General features: G+C 44.4%; 1 protein-coding gene across 3 annotated transcripts in view; it reads left to right on the forward strand.

The window, feature by feature from the left end:
• Positions 1-19,808, forward strand: part of jade1 (jade family PHD finger 1) — a 168,271-nt gene that overhangs the window by 23,360 nt on the left and 125,103 nt on the right. For 2 of the 3 annotated variants that reach the window (XM_086008365.1, XM_086008357.1), the window contains exon 2: positions 14,945-15,148. The exons of the other annotated variant lie outside the window; for it this stretch is intronic. The gene's annotated coding sequence lies outside the window, so the exon portion shown is untranslated. The remainder of the gene's footprint in view (positions 1-14,944; positions 15,149-19,808) is intronic. 3 annotated transcript variants of the gene reach the window in all.

Here is a 19,808-nt window from a genome sequence, read left to right on the forward strand (position 1 = left end):
CTTGCTGCAATGATGTCAAGGGCAGTCACTCTCACCTCACCTCTGGAATTCAGCTCTTTTGTCCATGTTTGGACCAAGGTTGTAATGAGGCCTGGAGCCAAGTGGTCCTGGCGGAACCCAAACTGAGTATCAGTGAGCAGGTTATTGGTGAGTAAGTGCCGCTTGATAGCACTGTCAACGACACCTTCCAGCACTTTGCTGATGATTGACAGTAGGCTGATGGGGCGGTAATTGGCCGGATCAGATTTGTCCTGCTTTTTGCGGACAGAACATACCTGGGCAATTTTCCACATTGTCGGGTAGATGCCAGTGTTGTAGCTGTACTGGAACAGCTTGGCTAGAGGTACGGCTAGTTCTGGAGCACAAGTCTTCAACACGATAGCCAGGATGTTGTCAGGGCCCATAGCCTTTTCTTGATATCATGTGGAGTGAATCAAATTGGCTGAAGACTGGCTTCTGTGATGGTGGGGACCTCAGGAGTAGGCCAATATGGATCATCCACTCGGCACTTCTGACTGAAGATGGTCACAAACGCTTCAGCTTTGTCTTTTGCACTCGCATGCTGGGCTCCGTCATTATTGAGGATGGGGATATTCCTGTAGCCTCCTCCTCTCGTTGATTGTTTGTTTAATTGTCCACCACCATTCACGACTGGATGTGGCAGGACTGCAGAGCTTTGATCTGATCCGTTGATTGTGGGATTGCTTAGCCCTGTCTATAGCATGCTGCTTCCGCTGTTTAGCATGCATGTAGCCCTGTGTTGCAGCTTCCCCACGTTGGCACCTCATTTTTAGGTATGCCTGGTGCTGCTCTTGGCATGCTCATCTGCACTCCTCTTTGAACTAGGGTTGGTCCCCTGGCTAGATGGTAATGGTAGAGTGAGGGATATGCCAGGCCATGAGGTTACAGGTTGTGGTGGAATACAATTCTGCTACTGCTAGTGGCCCATAGCACCCCATGGATGCCTAGTTTTGAGTTGCTAGATCTGTACTGAATCTATCCCATTTAGCACGGTGGTAGTGCCACACAACACAACGGAGGGTGTCCTCAGTGTGAAGACGGGACTTCGTCTCCACAAGGACTGTGCGGTGTTCACTGCTACCAATGCTGTCATGGAAAGATGCATCTGCGACAGGTAGATTGGTGAGGATTAGGGTAAGTAGGTTTTTCCCTCGTGTTGGTTCTCTCGCCACCTGTTGCAGGCCCAGACTGGCAGCTATGTCCTTCAGGGCTCTGTCAGTAGTGGTGCTACCGAGCCACTCTTGGTGATGGACATTGACGTCCCCCATCCAGAGTACATTCTGTGCCCTTGCTTCCCTCAGTGCTTCTTCCAAATGGTGTTCAGCATGGAGGAGTACTGATTCATCAGCTGAGGGAGGGCGGTAGGTGGTAATCAGTAGGAGGTTTCCTTGCCCATACTTGACCTGAAGCCATGAGACTTCATTGGGTCCGGAGTCAATGTTGAGGACTCCCAAGGCCACTCCCTCCTGACTGTATACTACTGTGCCGCCCCCCCCTCGGTGGGTCTGTTCTGCCGGTGGGGCAGGACATACCCAGGCATGGTGATGGAAGAATCTGGGATGGCTGAAAGGTATGAATTTGTGAGGCTGTTGCTTGACTAATCTGTGGGACAGCTCTCCCAATTTTGGCACAAGTCCCCAGATGTTGGTGAGGAGGACTTTGCAGGGTCGACTGGGCTGGGTGTGCCATTGTCATATCTGAAGCCGGTGCCGAGGTCGATGCCAGGTTTATTATTATTGTTGTTTGTAGTGGTTGTGTACAACTGAGTGGCTTGCTAGGCCATTTCAGAGGGAAATTAAGAGGCAACTAGAATGCTGTGGGTCTGGAGTCACATATAGGCCAGACCAGGTAAGGACGGCAGATTTCCTTCCCTAATAGGACATTAGTGAACCAGATGGGGTTTTTACGATAATCTGATTGTTTCATGGTCACCATTACTGATACTGTAGTGTCCGCGCCTTAATAATACACGGACTGCAGGAGAACAATAAAACAGGTATTTACTGAACAGAGGGTAACTTCAGACTGACGTACAGAAGCCTGCTATGGCTTTATATACCGGTCACTGCCGGTACTGCAGTATAGAATCAGTACTTCTCTTAAAGGTACATACACAACCATTCCTCCCCTTTTAGATAAACAGTACATAACATTCATTTAACAACTAAATAATAACTCATTACAATTACAATTTTCTCTGTACTATATACATCAACTGAAATAATCATTTATAAGTTCAGTCTTTGAGGAGGCTTCCTGATCCTGACTGGATAGCGCCTTTCTCGAGTATCCTGTTCTTGCGGCGGAGTTGATTCTGGCTCATTGTCATTGGTTGGTTCGTCAGCTTCCAACACCACTGCTTCTGAGGTAGACGCAATCTGTACTTCGGGTTGATTACTAGGTGCACCTACTCGTGGTATGGGTTTGGCTTGTTCCTGTGACTCTAGAATCTGGTCAGCATGGCATCTCACGATGCTCTCTCCAACGTCCACTGTGTACATTAGTGGTCCCTGCTGTGTGCATATCGTTCCTGGCTGCCATTTTTCTGTTCGGTAGTCGCGGGCCAAGACTGGTTGCCCTATCTTGAAGCTCCTGGTTGGCTTCTCATTTATGTGCTGGAATTGCTTATCCTCAACATCTTGTCTTATGTTTGGTTTGAGCAAATCCAGGCGACATCTTAGCCTTCGGTTGAAGAACATTATGGCTGGAGCTTGGTTGGTGACTGCATGTGTCGCATTCCGGTAAGCAAACAAGAAATTATCCATCTTGTGTTGTAGTGGTATGTCATCATTATACATTGCCTTTATTGTCTTTTTAAAGGTCTGAACAAACCTTTCAGCCAATCCATTTGTGGCTGGATGATATGGGGCAGATGTGTAATGCTTCACCCCATTATTCCTCAGAAACCTCCGGAAATCCTCTGACACAAACTGTGGCCCATTGTCGGAGCAAATCTGTTCTGGCAAGCCATTCCTGGCGAAGATGGTCCGTAGGACTGCAATAGTTTTCTCCATGGTGGTGGAGGACATTTTGATGACCTCTGGCCATTTCGAATGGGCGTCCACAGCGATTAGGAACATTGAGTCCATAAATGGACCAGCAAAATCAATGTGTACCCGTTGCCATGGAGATGAGGGCCACTCCCATGGATGTAGCGGGGCCTGTGGTGGAGCGTTTTGGACCTTCTGGCATCCTGTGCATCTCTTGGTCATATCCTCGATTTCTTTATCGATTCCCGGCCACCACACAAACGCCCTGGCTAGGCTCTTCATTTTTACCCCTCCCAGATGACCCTCATGAAGCTCATTGAGCACTCTATCTCTCAACTTGGGTGGAATTACCACTCGGGATCCACACATCAAGGTCCCCCGGCACACTGACAGCTGTTCTCTCCTTGGCGAGAATGCTGGCAACAGTGAGTCGCCATGTGCTGGCCATCCCTTCACCGTCAAATCATAGACCCGAGAGAGTGTCGGGTCATTTCGGGTTTCCTTCTCTATACTTGAGTTTGTAACAGGTAGACATTCGACTATGGTCGCATGGAAAAACTCAACAGGGTCCACTGCAGGTGCTTCCTCTACCGTAGGCAACGGTAGGCGCGACAGCCCATCAGTGTTTCCATGCTGTTTCGTACCCTTGTACTCTATGTCGTACTGATGTGCCCCTAGAAAAAGTGACCATCTTTGCCGCCGTTGCGCCGTCATCACCGGAACGCCCTTCTTTGGGTTAAAAATGGAGACCAGGGGCTGATGATCAGTCAGTAGGGTGAATTTCTGCCCGTGCAGATAGTGATTGAACTTCTTCACCCCCCACACCAGGCTGAGGGCCTCCCTGTCAATCTGGGCGTAGTTACGCTCGGCTGAGGTTAATGAGCGCGACGCAAAGGCTATTGGCCTCTCTGAACCGTCAGGGAATTTGTGTGACAGCACCGCTCCGATGCCATAGGGAGGCGCGTCACATGCTAACCGAATCGGTAGTGTTGGATTGTAGTGGGCCAATACTTCTTTTGAAGTGATTAGGCATTTACATTCCTGAAAGGCACGCTTACACTCATCACTCCATTTCCATGTTACTCCAGTTTGCAGCAGGGCGTTCAGTGGGTGCAGAATTGTAGATAAATTCGGCAAGAACTTATGGTAGTAGTTCACCAACCCGAGGAACGACCTCAGTTGCGACACATTTTCCGGTGCTGGAGCCTTGACTTCAGCCTCAATCTTGTCTGGCGACTTATGCAACCCTTCCTCATCAATCATGTGGCCACAATACGAGATTTGTCTCCTGAAGAACTCGCATTTGGGGCGGTTGGCTCGTAGCCCATATTCCTGTAATCTCGTGAGCACCTGCTCCAGGTTGGCAAGGTGTTCACTGTCATTTTTGCCCGTAACCAGGATGTCGTCCAAATAACACTGGGTCCCCGGGATCCCTTGCAGGACTTGTTCCATCGCCCTCTGCCAAATAGCCGGGGCTGATGCTACCCCGAATACCAGTCGATTGTACTGGTAAAGGCCTTTGTGAGTGTTTATCGTGAGGTATTTCCTAGATGCTTCTTCCACCTCCATTTGTAGATACGCTTGGGCCAGATCAATCTTTGTAAAGCGTTTCCCTCCAGATAGTGAGGCGAAAATATCTTCTATCCGTGGAAGTGGACATTGTACTGTGTGCAGGACTGAGTTCACAGTTACCTTGAAGTCCCCACAGATGCGAACCTTCTTCGGTTCCCCAGGCGTGCTGCTCAATGATTTCTTCATTACAGGAACGATGGGTGTGGCCCACTCGCTCCAGTCCACCTTGGATAGCACACCCGAACGTTCCAGACTCTCCAGCTCTGCTTCAACGGCTGGGCGGATCGCGTAAGGTACCGGTATGGCCTTAAAAAATTTTGGGTTTGCGTTATCTTCGATTTTTATCGTTGCCGTTACTCCTTTTAGAGTCCCAAGTCCTTGTTGGAACTCCTCTTTCGCGTCAGTTAGAATCTTTGACAGTCGTCCAGGTGTGACGTCATCATCCTTTTTATCAGTCACAGTTAGCGCCTGAATGGAATGCCAATCCAATTGTATTTTTCGGATCCATTCACGTCCCAATAATAGTGGTCCTCCATCTGGTAGTATATATAGATACAGTTTCTGTGTTTCCTTGCCGTTGTATTCAACTGGCACCTTTATTTTTCCTCTGGGGTGGACTTTTTGCCCCGTGTATGTCTTCAATACAATGGACGTGTCCTTCAAGGGTATGTGTGAGAATAGCCGCTCATAGTCTCGTCGATTCATGACAGGGCTGATCCTGTGTCCAATTCCATCTTTACTGGGGACCCTGCTATCATGAGGGTGACCCAAATGGTTCGGTGATCCTCCTTTGCGATCACGTTGTGTAACTTTAGACAACTTAGTCTCCTGCTCCCAGAATCCTTATCACTCTCCTGATCTTCCGAACTACTGTCTGTCAATTTCTTTACTTTCTTGTACTTTTCCTTAGTAGTTCTTGTAGTGTTGGTTTTCTTTCCCGACCTGCAGAATCTTGCTATGTGTCCCATTTTCCCACATTGCCTGCATACTTTGTCCTTAAACCAGCAGTCCTTCTGATCATGGGTTGTTCTGCCACAGCGATAGCACTTTTCTGCTCCATACGCCATTTCATTAGCGCTGTATTCTTGTGGTTTCTGTTGTATTTCCGCAGCTCCCCGTGCTGCTGCTTCGTAGGATACTGCCACGCTGAAAGCCTGTTCTAGTGTCAGGTCCTTTTCCGAAAGTAGTCATTTCTGGGTTCCTTCACTCTGGAGCCCGCAGACAAACTTATCCCGTAAGGTGTCTGCCAGTCCTGCTCCGAACTGGCAGTGCTTCGATAACTTGCGTAGTTCCGTAAGATAGTCAGCATTGCTCTCATCTTTGTGCTGGTTTCTTTTATGGAACTTGAATCTTTCTGCTATCAGCAGCGGTGTAGGGTTTAGGTGTTCCTGTAAGGTATTAACAATCTCTTCAAAACTTTTCTCCATTGGTTTAGCTGGGGTAATTAAATTCCGCAATAGGCCGTACGTTCTCGCGCCCATCAAATTTAATAATACCGACGCCTTCTTTCCATCGGCCACCTCATTTGCCTTGCAGTACACTTTAATTCTTTCCACATACGTGGTCCAGTCTTCTACCTCGTTGTCGAAAGCAGTGATACTGCCACTTTTCGGCATCTTGGGTGATTTAAAATGGCGCCTCCCGCGCTTTTTCTTCTTCACCAATGAATTAAAATGGCGCCTCCCGCGCTTTTCCTTCTTCCCCAATGGAATAAAATGGCGCCTCCCGCGCTTTTCCTTCTTCCCCTTGCTGCCACGCTGCTCCTAGCGTTCTGCAGGGTAATGGCGGCGACCCGCGGCTTCGGCGCGTCTCACTTTTCCTTCCCCTTGTTTTATTTTCGCTACGCTGCCCGGTTCTTGAGCACCGACCGCGCCCTGTGCGCTCCACCCTCTCTCTCTTTTCCTCCCGACGACGCTGCGCGGCCCCTTTGCAGAGCCGCTCAATCGAGCTCGAGCCCGCCGCAGTCCGGAAGGTCAGCGCACTACCTGCTACCAGCACGATTTGCTGGAACACCTTGACTGGGGAGCCAAGCCCAGCTCTCCACAGCCTCTCCTGCAACTCTCCGAACTCCGATGGATCCTTGGGCGGTTGCCCGCGGTCGACGCCTGTTGTTCTGACTTCGACCTCCAAAAGCTTCTTCTCCGGGAAAAATCCCCGTGAGGTGATGCAGTACTGCAGGTGAGTTCGAACCTGCTCGTCGCCACTGTAGTGTCCGCGCCTTAATAATACACAGACTGCAGGAGAACAATAAAACAGGTATTTACTGAACAGAGGGTAACTTAAGACTGAAGTACAGAAGCCTGCTATGGCTTTATATACAGGGGTGGTCACTGCCGGTACTGCAGCATAGAATCAGTTCTTCTCTTAAAGGTACATACACAACAGATACTAGCTTGTATTCCAGATTTATTTAATTGAATTTAAATGGTGGGATTTGAACTCATGTTCATTAGTACAGGCATCTGGATTAATAGTCCAGTAACATTACCACTATTACCATCTGGATTAATAGTCCAGTAACATTACCACTATTACCATCTGGATTAATAGTCCAGTAACATTACCACTATTACCATCTGGATTAATAGTCCAGTAACATTACCACTATTACCATCTGGATTAATAGTCCAGTAACATTACCACTATTACCATCTGGATTAATAGTCCAGTAACATTACCACTATTACCATCTGGATTAATAGTCCAGTAATATTACCACTATTACCATCTGGATTAATAGTCCAGTAACATTACCACTATTACCATCTGGATTAATAGTCCAGTAACATTACCACTATGCTACCGCACCTGTAAATGTACATGATGCTCTTCAGATTTGGTGGGATTCAAGCTAGGTCAGGTTGTCGGTCTCTGTGACTGACAGGTCAGCAATACGGCGGCAGTGGTATTCCCCGACTCCTCTTCCCCCTTCCGGAACCTGACGCTCATTGCTTCAGTAAGTTTTCTGCTGAAAGCGGTTCTGCTGAATGGATAGCTCGCTCCGGTGCAGTTGCTGAGCAAGTACATCGCAGGAGTCATTTTTATTCCCCCCCCCCCCGGCCCCCCCCAAAAGATAAAGCACTTGTCGACGTGAGGATTCATTCACAACCACTTAATTGACCTCAACAAGCAGTGGGCACAGATTGAATGCCCAGAAAATTGGTGTTTGGATAGGGTGGAAAAGCTGGATATATCGGTACCGCCTGGAGGAGAGCGTGCTGCGGCTTTACCCGAGTTAACTGTCTGTCGTAACTTATGCCTCCATTGGAAAGAATGATTGCAAGACTATCATTGATCAACCTAGGTAATGCTACATTTTTAATGCTCACTCAAAATTGTGTGAGCACCAGCAGGAGGGGGGGGGGGGGGGGGCACTTATCCTGCACTATAATACGGGAAATTTCCATTTATATACTGTAGTGAAAAGACACTGTCCCAGTTCACTTGGCATGCAGCTCAGTGGAGTAAACAATTCGGTTATCGGGAAATTGCAACCTGCTTGAGCACTAATCTTCAGTTATTTGGCTCACGGGGAGCTATGGAATACACTTCGCAGATCGATTGAAAAATGGTGCCTCCTGTAGTCTATTGTGCTCAGCAACTGCCCTGGATTTAGCCATTTGTCAGATTGTTTGGTTTTCTTTCTTTAGCAGGGAAGAAACCGAAACGGTGAGTGGCGGATTCAGTGGGGAATGTAGGGCATGCTGCCACTGACTTTGACAACTTGACCTGGCCTGCAGCCCGTGGAATCTGAAGCGCATCTACTACATGCGGTCATCGACAAACTAATCCCTATATATGCACTGAACCTCTTGCTTTTTAAAAAAAATGTTCCAGTCAACAATTTTTGTTTGAAATGTGCAGTGAACTCGTAATCAGAAGGGTTTGCAGAATGTGCACTGCGTTCTAAACTGAAGGTGCCAATAATGCAGCACCTTCTTTTGAATCATTCATCCGTTGAATCGCAGATGAAGATGCAGCGGTTTCTAATGGCGCTGACTCGCCGCTTTTTTAATTTACATATTTATTTCCAAATTGCGACGTTGGTAGGGGCACCCATACCACCTCCTGCTGTGCAGGTATTTATTCACAATGCTACGGAGCGTGCAGCATGTCATGTAGTCCAGTTCCTTGAGTGGTCTGTACCCACACAAGGACGTCCAGAGTAAATATCAATTCTGAGGCTGTACAAAGCTGTAAAAAGTGAGTTTTTTTGGGAGGTGTGTATTTGACGTCACGGTTCATATAAAAAAAAATTAAATTTAAAGAAATTCCCAACTTGCTGCATTCAGATATTACTCATGATCAGGAATAAGATATTGGTTAAATTGTAAAGTGAGTTGAGGATTATTGAATTCATGTAAAGTTAAATTCTGAAAAATTACCGTGCTTAATGATCGATGTCTGTGGGGTACAGGAATGAATATTTAATGTTTTGAAGAAATAATAGCGCATTTCTCTTCACATTTCCTCTTGTGGCCTTAAGGAACACAGAATGCTTTTGGTCTTCTAGCTGTAAAATGTAATGGCCCGGATTTTGCGGTCAGCGGCAAAGGAACGGCTTTCACCGTTCACCTCGCTGATAGCTGCCCACAGACTTTTTTGCGGGCTTGTCAGCAAAGATTTCCTCTAATTTGGCATCTTTTCCAGCGCGACGCCCTCTACAGGGGCTCTGTGGCGTGTATGAGCTGGTCAAGTAACAGCGTGGCTCTTCAACCAATCAGGTTGAAGAATCCTCACTGAACCACGCAGATTCTAAACCAGGAAGTATAAATTAGATTTAAATCATGTACAGAAAGAGAAATAAAGATTGGGAAAGACAGATGGGATGATGAAAGAGACAGCTAGAAAAAATAAAATTAAAAATCTCCAACACAAAAACTTATGAAGGAATGAGACTCCACATTTGTAAAATTAAATTTTCAGGGCTAGTGAGATTGTTTGGCAGTAATTATCACTTATCATGCCGTTTAAAATTCACTTACTCCTGAATGCACCAACCCATACTTTTTCCGATGTCTTTAGTGGGGAACTAGTGGGCAAGTACCCCAACTTCATGCATTGATTTCAGTGCAGATCCCATCAGCAGGGACTGTTAATAGGGCACCGTGTGGAGGAGCAGGGTATCTCTAACAGCAACTTCTGGATTTCCGCGTTTAACTACGCATGTACGCACTCCAGAAGTTGGTGTCAGATTTCCTCCGTTATAACGGTGAGCGCTGTTAGCCTCACCGTTATTCTCATCGCAAATTCCGGGCCATTATCTCCCAAGAGAAGGTAACAAGATTGGAAAGTGAAAGCGTCCTTTAGGCTGATTTGAGATGAAAATCCATCATTATTTCTCTTTCTTTTGGCTTTCAGTTTAATACTAACTCGGGTGACTGACATACATTTGTACTGGTTGCAAAATGTACTCTGGAGGAGCTCAATTAGTGCAAGTCAACTGACAACTCCGCTGAGTTTTCTTGAATCTGACTGTGGTTAAATCAATTAGACTGAAATATTATTTAGAGTACCAAAACACTGCATTTGGCACAGCTGTAAAATAGAATTAAAGATGTTAAAAGTGCCCAGATGGTAGAAAGTGGAATTTTCACTCTACATTTTTTTTTAATGCTTGAATTTGTTAGATGTGTGCTATTTACAAAAGGTACAGGTATAATTTCAAACAATTATGGGAAAGTCAAAGTCTGAGTTTGATTATTCATAGACCGAGTTTGTCCTAAAGCAGAATGTGACCCTCAAAAAAACCCAAAAACAAACAAAAAAAAAAATTTTGGAAAAAAAATAGGAGATACAGTAAAAGGGCATTTGGCCAACAATCTCTCTCCCGCCCCCCACCCCACTATAATTGACCTCCATTCCATCACCCTGCACCCTCCTATCTCCCAATGCTGTCTTTTTCCAGAAATACATCTCATGTCCGTGTATACTGTTTGCTTCGCTGGCCTGCCACGGTAACTTACCCATCTGTCTATTACTCTTTTCATGTGAAATAATTGTGCCTGAATTAACTCCTTATCTTCAAATTATATTCCCTAGTGTTTATAACCTTTATCTGTGGAATGCATTTTAACAACCATTTTGAAAACTATTATTCGTTCACCTCAAAACCTCTTTCTTAACAGAAATATAAACTCAACTTTTCTAAATGTTTCCTTGTAACTTAGATTCCCAGGACTTGACCTACACGGCACCTTCTCATACTGTGATACGGAGACAGTACCACATGCAGTCTAACTAGTACTTTATAGAGTAACCAGATCACCTCTGCTTTGCATTCTGCCCCAGTGCTAATTAATCCCAGTACCCTGTTTGCCTTTTTTTAACTGCAGGCATGCGCTGGGCTGATGGTAACAATTTTTACACAATAAACCCCAAGCTGTCATTTCCCTGGCTCTTGGTAAGGTCGTCGGGCTTTCCATTTTTGAATAAAAAGATGCTTGAATTGAGTTGAAGATGGAGTCCTCTGAACTAATTAATGGCTGGTTAAAAGTTATGAAATGGTGTCCTGTCTGCTGTTGCCCGATTCTATATCTCTGTTACTAAGTCTTTAATGTTAGCCAGGTAGATGCTGTCCAGTCGCTTTTTAAATGAACTGATGGTAGTGCTGAATTGCATCCTTGTGGTTTCAATTCTTTTCAGATGTACAATTAACTTTGCTAACAAATTCCTACTGATGTCGCTCCTTCTCCCCACCCCCACCCCGCATACAGATTTTTCTTTTATGTTTTCTTCCTCTGACTTCCAAATGTACCCCATCCTTTCTTAAACCTTACTCCTTGCTGCTGTGCATTTCTGGGGTGCTGACAAATCGCCTATTCTTCCCGAGTGTTACTAGGCTGTAGGGGTTCCCGAGTGTTACTAGGCTGTAGGGGTTCCCGAGTGTTACTAGGCTGTAGGGGTTCCCGAGTGTTACTAGGCTGTAGGGGTTCCCGAGTGTTACTAGGCTGTAGGGGTTCCCGAGTGTTTCTAGGCTGTAGGGGTTCCCGAGTGTTACTAGGCTGTAGGGGAAGCAGAAGTATTACAACTATACCTAATCCCCACTGGATAGCTACACAGCATCGAGTTATTTTGAAATAAATCTGTGCAGAGGAAAAAAAAAAGTTACAAACGGTGAGAAACTGTAGGTGTTCTTGTATGTCTGACACCTCCAGTTTCCACAGTCTGGAGAGTGATATAAATGAACTCAATTTAACTTTTTTCCCTGAAGTTTAAAAGAGCAGAAAAATGAAGCATTGGACTCGCAGTTTGGCATCTCTATCCTGAAGTGGCATTGTGCATCAATTCACTGAGGGTACCTGTGACTTCAATTGAGTAGTTATTGCACGCTGGTAAACATTTTGTATTATTGTTCCCATAGACTGATGTATTGTGTAGCAGGAATAAAAGTTTTTTTTGGAGAGTTTAGACTGAATTTTGTGTTGGGGGTGGGGGAAAGCCTGGTTTTATTACCTCCTGATGTTCATTAATGAGCAATAGTGAAACTAAATCTATGTTCTGATGTGGAGCCAAATGCCCTCCAGTGTTTCATTCCAACAATATAATTAAATTTGGCTCTTTTTTAACTAATACACCATTGGAAATAATCTGATTATTGAAAATATTATTGGGCATGTTGGCGCCCTGGTCACATGGTTGAGGATTTTTGAGCGCCTCCTGAATTAAGTACGAATGTGTAGCATTCTGTTGACAAAAACACTGTCCTTTACAATACCGGTCAAGTAAAGAATAACGGATGCTTGGGAGTGATCAAAAGCCATGTGTCAAATCAGGAGATGGCTAGAGAGGGCGTTGTTCTGACTGCAGTACTGTAGCAAAGTTCGAGTGGTTTATAATTTTATATCTGAACTCTGGAGATAAGATAGCAACAATGTAGTAGCTTCCAGTGTCTGTTGTGGCTGTTTGTGCCTATTGTAGTTGTGTGTGCCATGCCATTTTGATGTCATCTGACTCTTGACACTAGGGATTGCTGATTAGTTTATTGGCGCAATCAGTGGTTTATTTACTGAGACATTATGGACTATATTATATATATATATATATATATAATATTAGATAGTTTAATTGTTGAGAAGAATAGCCTCTGTTTGTGCTTCTTCAGTGAACATAATCTGTCTCTGGGTGTCAGTGACTGGAAGAATCAACGTTTCATGGTCGGTGGGGTGGTGGAGGTGCGGGGAAAGCATTTCATATTAAATAACCCAAGTGGGTCCCAAAGTTTGTTTGTGACCATTTAAAAAAAAAATCTCTTATCTGTAGACTGTTGGTGAGAGTATATGTGCATGTCTGTGCTGTTTTTCTCCACATGAGCCATCTACTCTAGTACAACTCCCATGCCCTTTAACATTCCCATTTTTAAACAACTATCCAATTCTCTTTTAAAAGAATTTATGGACTGCTTCATAGACTATGGAGTATTTCACATTTTAATCACCCACTGTGCAAATATTTTTTCCAAACCTCCCCTTTAATTTTTATGATTATCTTAAATTTTTGTCCTCTCATTATCATCTTGCTGACTATTTAACTTTTTAAAAATCCTTTCAAAATTTTGATTACTTTCCCTTTTCAAAAAAAAAAGGAGAAAAAAATGTAACTTTGCAAGTTTCTTTTTATTCCTTATCTCTGGCAGCATCCTCGTGAATCTACTCCGCACCTTTTCTATTGCTTTTGAGCCATTTCTATAATGTGCCTTGTAATATTTTAAAAATTAAAGCAAAATGCTTAACCAAATGCCATCCTTGTGCAGCTTCTTGAGGGTAAGGAGTAGGAGTGAGATATGTTGTTATAAAATTACAAATGGTCTAATTTTAATTCTGTCCCCCATGCTCCTGTAAAATCATGAAGGAATGTTCTCTCCTACTAGTGTTTAATTTATGTGTTCCTTTTCCACGCTTCAAGTGAGGGAAGCTGATCTTGCCTGGCTTTATGGTTTTGTCATGCCCTGGTGTATTTTCTCAAATTCTAGTACAGGAAACTTTCTGGTATCCGGCACGGACGGGACCGACGTGCTGCCGGTTCATCAACAATTCCGGATAACCGAACGCTATAGTGAAAGATACGGACCTTAGAGCTCCGTATGAAGCACCAAACCCTGTTGCTTAGCAACAGCTTCAGAAGAACGTCCACAAGTTGCAAGCGTCTCCGTAGCTTCGCAACAGCTGCAGCCAAACCCTTGCCTTCCTCAATTTGTTGCTGTGCAAGTAATAAAAGTTAGCTGAAACCGACTCCTGAATTTTGCCGGTTAACCGACATTTCCGGTTATTTAGGGGCCGGTTAATTGAAAGTTTCCTGTATTGCTTTCCAGTGACCTGCTAAAACGTTCAGATGGAGACTGCGCAAATTTTGCAAATGCCACTAACCAAATGTTAAAAGTTGCCAAGTGTTGTAAATCACTTCTGTAGGTGTCCTGTAAAAGTTGTGTTTTCTTTCCCAAAGTGTGTATTTCATAATGAACGACCTCATTGACTGATGCCGCAACCGTGTAAGAGGTCTCGTACTAACAAAGCGAGATTACGTGGTTGGTACGCGCACTGGCGTGATGCCAGGCAAGAGCAGATATGCATAGTTTGCCTTTCAGAAGTTGATTTTCCAATTCTTTACCTGATGTGTCGTTGCAGTTCAGGGTCGGTGGCTGTTCTTGTCAAATCATTGTTGTGGTTCCAGCCTGCTGAACTGACTGTACATGAAAATGACACCCTTGCACCTTTACCTTGCCTGAAGGGTTTGATTGAGAATTATACTGGGACTAGGCAAATTCTGAGAATAACTGCAACTGCTTTTGCTGTTCCTGGAATGTGAGCATTTTTATACCCTGGAATGAAAATACAGCAGAAAGCATTTCAGAATGCACCATGCACCATATACTGTGCCTTGTGTCGTCATAGTTTTTTTTCTAAATAATAGTAAAGCAGTAAAAGACTTCCTAGTTTAATACTGAAATTCAGTACATCAGAAGTAAAAATTGGTAAGGATACAATATCTGACAGAACTTAAAGTGGATTCTGAATTTTTTTTTTGCCCCAGAAGGAGGCAGGTTGATAATTACATTGGAAGTTTCAAAAATATAAACGCAACGAAGATCTGATTGGTGCTAACTGACCTTTTCATGGCAGTCTTTCAACCCATTGTCTTTATGTATTGCAAACCCATAGCCAAGTTAGTGAAAAATTGTTTTCCAAACTTAGCACTATGTTCTTGACTGAAGGATCAAAGGCAGTTAACCATTTAAAAAAAAAAAATACAGTTACAGAAACATTTGCAAGTATATGGAAGGCTGAGCTGTTAACTAGAAAGTTGTGGTGATGGAGAAGCTCTTTGTATGCCGTGAAATGATCTTTTTACATGTTACATTGCAGAATCACTTCTACTGCAATACAGTGGAGCTGCTGGCGTTCCGAACTTGCTTCATTTACGTTGTGGGGTAGGTCCAGAGCACGGGAGCAGCACTGGGCCCGCTGCGGATGGGCAAGATTTACCCACACAGAGCAACTGCTCCTGCACAACAACTTTGAGGTTTTTGTCCGCACACCTACCCCAGTGTCAGTGGATTGTTCATACAGGTCAGTAATTTAAAAACAGCCTTGCTCCTGTATGGACATGTTGAAAGAGTAGTCCACTTGTAGCCAGAAAAACAACTTGTATAGTATCTTAAATGCAGCAAAATGTCCTACGGCCTTTCACAAACAGTCTGGACACAGAGCAAAAATGAGAGGAGATGACCGAAGGAGTGGCCAATGAGAAGTTTTGAGGAGGCTTTTGAAGGTTGGCAGAGATGTAGCATGGTGGAGGGATTTATGGAGAGAATGCCAGAGTGTGGGGGCAATATAGCTGAAGGCTCTACCACCTATAATGGTACAAAGGGGGTTGGGGGGGTGGTGTGGGCGGGGGGAAGAGAGCGTGGATATACAGTACACCAGAGTCAGAAAACTGGAAAGTGCAAGTTGGGATAATAGGACAGGAGGAGGTTGTAGTAGTAGAGTGAAGCGAGTCTATGGAGGGATTTGTACACCAGGTGAGTTGGGAGTTTGTGCAGCATGAAGCTTTGGAGGCAAGTGTGAAGAGTTTTGGAGAAGATAAACCCGGAGGTGATGAAGGTGTTGAAGAGTGTTTCAGTGGGAGTGAGGTAAAGGTAAAGATGAAGACCAATGTTCCCTGTAAGTTGCGCTTTGTTCTGCGCAGCCTGTTTCTTTTAGTGCGTGGTCCCTTTAAATTTCCATGCATGTGCGGTATTTACAATGGAGAAGCCGGTGTGCGGCCTGTGTGGGACTTTTCCCGTTAGTGCGCGGCCGCGCAACTTAGAGGGAACATTGAAGACTGGTGGTATTACTGAGGTGGAAATAGATGATCTTAATGAGGGATAGGATGAGAAGTCGAAGACTTTGCTCAGGGTCAAAATAGATGCTGGAATTCTTTGTAGAGTTCAGCCTGAATGAGCATCCAGGAAGGGCGATAGAATCAAGGGCTAATGTACAAGTTTTTAGTGAGATCGGAACAGGATGGCTTTGGTTATTCCAGTGCTGGAGAAAGCTCTGGTTTAGTCACAACTTGATGTTGGATGGGTAGTTGGATGGTACATCAACAGTTGTGCAATTGGGACTGGGGATGTAAAGCTGAAGCAAGGTGTAAGCTGATTGACCATGTGACATGGAGGCACCATGCAGATGGACAGCAAGGATGGAACCTTTGGGGTGCACCAGAAAACTGAGAGCACGGAAGGAGAAGCAATTGCAGGAGAGATGCTGCATGTTTTGGGGTGGGTAGAAATAGATGGTTCTCTGAAGGTGGTTAAAAGAATGGTGAAGGAGGATGGAATGATCAACTGCATCGAGAGATCAAGAAGCATAAAGATGGTTAGCATACTGAGTTATGGTGGACAGCTATGGTTTGCACCACCAAAGGCCGTCAGTTATGCTGGCGAGCTTCAGCTCTGGTGGCCAAGGCTACCTTGAGCATTACAGTTCTATGCCTTTGTAGGCAGTTGTGCTTCCTAACTTGCATAAAAGCCCTTTTTCTTACCAATCATTATAGTTCCTTATACCACTGTTGCATTCTCTTTGGCTAACATTTGCAGAATGGTACACAGCTGTGCAATATTACTGACTGGAAGAGGAAAACTGGAGAGCAGTGTAAATACATACAAGAATTGAATTGTAGAGGGTGCAGAGAAGATTTACAAGGATGATACCAGAAATGTGAGGGTATACCTATCCGGAAAGGATAAACAGGCTGGGTCTCTTTTTTTCTCTTGGGGAAAAAAAAGGCTGAGGGGTGACCTAATAGAGGCCTTTAAATAATGAAAAATTTTGATAAAGTGGATACAGAGAGAATGTTTCCACTTGTGGAGAAGTGCACACCTAGAGGCCATCAATATAAGATAGTCAAGAAATCCAATAGGGAATTCAGAAGAAACTTCTTTACCCAGAGAGTGGTGAGAATGTGGAACTCGCTACCACAGGGAGTGGTTGAAGCGAATAGTATAGATGCATTTAAGGGGAGGCTAGATAAGCATATGAGGGAGAAGGGAATAGAGGGTTGTGCTGTTAGATTTAGATGAGGAAAGACGGGAGGAGGCTCGTGTGGAGCATAAACACCGGCATAGACTGGTTGGGCCGAATGGCCTGTTTCTGTGCTATATATCCTATATGTAATCCTATGAACCTGTTGGGAAGTATGTTACGAGAATGATTGCACTTTAGGAGCTCTTGAGATCTCCTGAACTGTGAGAGTGGTGTCCAAGTTGTTTATTCAGTCAGTTGAACCCAAACAATGTGTTGAAAGCCATAAATATGCTCCCTGCTGTCACGCTTCTTAAATGCTATAATATGTTGTTTGCATTTCCAAGCTTTGCCACTGGAGCTTGGATTTGTTGTTACTGCTGCCAATTTGCTGCTGTTCTTGTTGTTATATTCAGATTATTTCATGCTGTAAAATATCCCCCTTTCCAATTATACAAGTCGATGAAACCAAAACAATATAATGATGGAGTCCGTTGATGGGAACAGGGGTATTTTTCCTTCTTTGATTTACAGAGGTGTACGCTGTTGTATATAATACCCCATTTATTTTGTGGAACTACTTTCGATGTGCGTTCCTCTAATTCTGCCCTCTTGCACATCCCTGATTATAATCGCTCAACCATTGGTGGCCGTGCCTTCTGTTGCCAAGGCCCGAAGCTCTGGAACTCCCTCCCCAAACCTCTCCGCCTCTCTACCTCTCTTTCCTCCTTTAAGACACTCCTTAAAACCTACCTCTTTGACCAAGCCCTGCCCTAATTTCTCCTTATGTGGCTTGGTGTCAATTTTTTTTTGTCTTGTAATACTCCTGTAACGTTTTACTACGTTAAAGGCGCTATATAAATACATCGGGCTGTATTTTCCGATCGGAGACTTCCTGCGTGCGGAAGCCTCCGATCTGGAAAAAATCTAGGCACTTACCTGAGGGCTCCCAAGGTGCATATAGTTCTGATGCTGGGCCTCTCAAACTCCAAGTGCGCAGGGCCCACGTATCCCAGAGGCGCACGCAGTTCGCAATCGTCCCTGGGATCACGTGGGCCATGGGGAGCCAATCAAAGAAGGGAATCTCCCTTCATACACTTGACATATAGACCTGTCAAATATATGAATGGAGATCAATGAAAAAACATAGTAAAACTTTAAATAATTTTTTTTTTAAATCACCGTTTTAAAATTAGTTGAAATTACAATAAATTAAATATTTTAAACAAAAATTTAATTTTTCGAAAAAAATAATTAGTTTTTTAAGGTGCTAAAAATAAACTTAACTTTTTAAAAAGTATTTTTAAATGATAAATGACTGAAATTAAAAAAAAAAAACTTTTTTCAACTCTTATCCTGATAAAAGCAGGCCTTACGCCTGCTTTTACCAGGTGTAAGATTTCTAAGGGTTTTCTGCGGGCGGAGGTTCTCCAGAAAGCGGAACTATCCGCCCGCAGAACCCTTCTCTAGGGCAGGCGTCCGATCTGTAAAGAGCATTCTTGACAGATCATAAATGCCGGTTTTCAGCGTATGCGCAGTGCATGCCTGAAACCGGCATTTCCAATGACCCTATGGGTGGGTGCACAGTGCGTACCCGCCCGTAGTGATCGGAATATCTGGGCCATCATGTTGTTGTTAAAGGCGCTATATAAATGCAGGAAACTCTCTTTTAACCGACACCTCAATATCCGGAAATCTCTCTTAACCGGCAAAATTCAGGAGTAGGTTCAGGCAAGTTTTACTGTATATTAGTGGCCGCGTAACCGGGGTTCCTGCACCTGTGGCCGTGCAACAGGGACTCCTGGATCTGTGGCCGTGTAACCGGGACTCCTGCACAAGTGCTGTGTAACCGGGGCTCCTGCACCTGTAGCCGTGTACGGGGCTCTCGTACTTTGGTAAGTATACCTCTCTGTAATCCGGACTTTTTGATCAACCGGCACCACGCCGGTCCCGTCGGTGCCGGATAAAAAAGAGTTTCCTGTACTTGTTGTGCCACTTTCCCGTGTTCCAGATTCCCACTGATTACTCCTCGGGTTGTTTCAGTGCACCAGCAGGACTGTCAGAACAATGTGGAAGACCTGCATGTGTACAGTTGCAAAGCAGTATTTCTGGCTGTAGGCTTTCCCCTATGTTAGGAATAGCTTCTTATAGGCAGTAATGTGAAAATTACTTTGCTGGCTTGCACAGGAAGCTTTGCCTCAGGTGGAGGGAATGGGAGCACCGTGTGACTTGGTGTTGTGTTCCCTTGAAGATGTGTTTGCAGTCTCGATTATTTTATAGCATTACCTCCAACGGTAGGGCTGCAATAAAATGGTGTAAGCAGGCAGTGTGTGGTTTATTCATCTAAAACATACATTTATGCCTGTGAAGAGTAGGGTTAAATGCATATGATTCTCCAGAGAGCAATTTAGGTATTGCTCACTTGTGGCCTTTTTCTTTAACCTCTTTGGCAATGCTTCATTTCTTTTTCTGCATTATTTGTTTTTTTTTTGCTGTTATCCTTCATGCATAACGGTCCATTGGAAATGTAATCGCCCTCATGCAAGCTCAGCATGTTTCTAGGTAAACGTCGATTTTTTTAAAACTCTTCTAGCTCATTGTGTTTATAGCGAAGCTCCCAGTGTAATGCTAAGATCTGACTGCTGAGACACTTTATTTTGAAGCTGGATTTTCTTGGGCTGAATTACATTTTTAAAAACTCACTATTTATCATCTTTATTTAGAG

The sequence above is a fragment of the Somniosus microcephalus genome, chromosome 2, assembly GCF_052327205.1.
Source record: "Somniosus microcephalus isolate GS21.2 chromosome 2, FLI_Smic_1.0, whole genome shotgun sequence".
Classification (NCBI taxonomy): Eukaryota; Metazoa; Chordata; class Chondrichthyes; order Squaliformes; family Somniosidae; genus Somniosus; species Somniosus microcephalus.